This window comes from Carlito syrichta, unplaced genomic scaffold (genome assembly GCF_000164805.1).
Source record: "Carlito syrichta isolate Samal-C Ts95f unplaced genomic scaffold, Tarsius_syrichta-2.0.1 Scaffold117767, whole genome shotgun sequence".
NCBI lineage: Eukaryota > Metazoa > Chordata > Mammalia > Primates > Tarsiidae > Carlito > Carlito syrichta.
Genome location: NW_007061863.1, coordinates 303987 through 307126, shown reverse-complemented (window position 1 = coordinate 307126; position 3140 = coordinate 303987).

The window sequence follows — 3140 nt, the reverse complement described above, 5'->3', positions numbered from 1 at the left end:
TGCTGGCCTTCCCTCGCTCTCCCGCTCCGGCTCCCGCTCCCTCCCCCTGGCTGTTCGCTCCTCGCTCCCTTTTGTTGCAAATAAACTTTGTGGCAGTGGAAAGGGGGCGGAGGGGCGGGGCCTCGCGCCCCAAAGAGGGGGTGGGCTCCGGGCGCGCGCCAGGCTGGGAACCGGGTGGTGGGAGGGAATCGGGGAGGAGCCGAAGAAGAAACAAGACTGCTCGAGCACTTGCAGACCGAAGCGACCGACCCTCCGGAGAAGTCCCTCGGGGGCCCAGCCGGCCGAGCTGCGTCCTAGGGACTCGCTCAGACACACACAAGCTCTGAGAATGGTTGGCTCCGCAGCAGATACACAGCCAAGGCGGCGCAGTCTGCCCCGGGGACTCCATCATGGCAACTTGGGACCCACAAACTCTCGTACATACCGACACTCAGGTACACGCAGAAACACACTCTCCTGGCTGGGAAAGGGGTGGGACTCAGCGCCTGCGGGAGTCCTGGGCGTCGGAGGCGGACTAGAGAGCTTGCGGCCCCCAGCCCCGCCCCTTACCTCTCCCAGGCCACGCCCCTTGCCGCACCCTCTGCGGCGAATTCTGCTGACCGTGCCCACCCCCTCCTGCTGCCAGACGCCCCTCCCGTTCCACCTCCCTGCAGCCTGTCCGGCTCCGACCGTCCTCCAGCTCGCCCAGCGCGGCTCCAGAAAGCCCATCTTTAATGACCACGCCCCCACCCCTACTCTTCCAGCTGCCATGCCCCCCACCTGCCCCTGCAATCCGGGCGGCTTTGATCCTGAATGCTCCGCCCTGAGCCGCGACCCCTTTTCTCGGCGCTCTGGGGTACGCGGCTCTTGCGCCCTCTCCTGGCCTGATTTTTCCAACCCACCGGGTCCCGTGCAGATAGAGTAGGACTCCCCAAACCCGAGAGTTAGGAGGACTTCACTTCCTTTCAGTCGTTTCCTAGTCCCCTTAATCTTTTCAAACCTTCGCTAAACGTCCTCTCCTGCGGCCTCACACACAAAAGGAGCTTCGACGGGAACGCCCTCGGCTTCCCACTGCCAAACTGACACTCCCACCTGTGGCAGCTCCACCCTCCTGATAGGAAGGTGTAGGTCGTTTCTCCTGCTTCATATCAATCCAACCCTTGAGCTTCTCTCCCGCCTCTGCCTGCATCTGAAAAGTCTCGCACTCTCACACTATTCTTGGTATTGGGGCGCCATCCCCTTCCCCAAACCCGCCTGCCTCTGCTAGATCCTGTTCATCCTCCCAGACCCAGCTTAAATGCAGGACTCTACATTTGAATGAATGAATGAATGAATGAAAGAAAACTTATGGAGTGCTTATGATGTATGGGCAATATTATTTCATTTAACCTGTGAACCAGCCTTGGAGATAGATATTATTACCCCTTCCCTGTGGGCTATGAAGAAGTAACTTTGACCAGTGTCAAAGTCAGGAGATGGCAGCTCCTGCTACTACTCAAATTCAGATTTCAGGTATTTCGAACACCATGCTTCTCCAGATAGTCTTCCCTGGTCCCAGAGCTCCCTCCTTTGAGTGCCCACTAATCTCCCCCTCCTTTTTGGGCCTAGCCCACCTTCCCTGGGAACAAAGGATAGCCTGGTATGACCCATGCTTCTCTCAGCTCTGCCCCAGCCTCCTTCAGTCCTGGTCAAACTGCCCTGGCCCCTCCAACCCCCAGGAACATGGCTTCAGGGACAGACATGGTTAGGTCAGCAGTCTGTGCTTCACCCAACCAACCTCACTGCCATCCTAGTCCCAGCCAAGGAGACTAACTGGACCAGACTAGGCTGAGAGGCCCAGGTGGGGATGCAGGGAGAAAAGGATGGTGGACATTCATTGATTGCCTGACCACCAAATGAAACACGGAGGATTCAGCCAGGACCCAGACCTTCCTTGCTACTCTCTTACCCCCAGGATGGGAAGGTCATTCTTTACTCTCTGGGCAGTCTCTTGGATTGTGGGATATCTCTAGGGAGAAAGCTCTTCCTCTCTGTGTTGAGACCAGCTTCCAGTGAGTCCTTCATCTCAACTTTGTCTCAGCTCTGCCTCGGGAGACCAGGGAGTAAATCTCTCCCTCCTCACTAGGAAATTGATCATTGGTGAGCAAGGAAAAAAGGCCTCTTTGCCCTGCCTTGCTCTGTGACATTGGGTAAATTCCCATGCTTCCCTGGGCCTCAGATGCCTTGTCTGAAAAGTAAGGAGTAGGTTAGGTTTCCCCAAGGGTGCCCTCTCCGATGCTGGCATTTGAAACCAGACTCTTACCTCCTTAGTCTTTTCTTCCTGCTATTTTGGTGCATGTGTTGGTAGAGGCAGGAGGGACCCTCGTAATAGTGATTCCTACCATCTGAAATTTGTACTTTTCCAAACTCCTTCACATCCTGTCATATTCTGCCTCCCTGTCACTTCTGGCACAAACATTCTCCCATATCACAGAGGGGCAAATGGATGGAGTGGAGACTCAGCTCACAGGCTCCCAGGGTGCTGTGGCTTGGTCTTGAGGTAAATGGTGGGGCCTTTGGCTCAAGAATCCCCTTGGTGGGGAGGAAGGATGTTTAAGGATCTAGACTGGGTCTCTGCCCAAAGGGAAGCTCCAGCTGGGCTCGGTGGCTCAGCCTCTAATCCCATGCCTTTGGGAGACTGAGGTGAGTGGATTGCCTGAGCCCATGGGTTCGAGATCCACCTAGGCAGGCGAGACCTCATCTCTACAATAAATCAAAAAATTAGCTGGGCGTGGTAGCGCGCTCCTGTAGTTCCAGCTACTTGGAAGGCTGAGACGGAAGGATCGCCGGAGCCCAGCAGGTCGAGGCTGCGGTGGCCGGGAGCAGCCACTGCACTCCAGTCTGGGCAACAGAGTGAGACTCTAACTAAAAACAAAAAACAAAAAACAAAGGGAAGCTCATCCAATCAGAGAGTGGCTTGATTGCTTGCTGTGTTTCGTGACTCCTTCCACCCCCAAACCCCTTAGATCCAGAAAGAAACAGTTATCTTCCATGAACAGAGAGGATCTGGAAGTTTTTGGTGACTGAGAAGAATCACCTGGGAGGAGCTGGGAGCACTGGGCACCAGGGTGGAGAGAGAAACTGTGTTCTAGGATTTTGAAGCCAGGCCCACACACAGATGT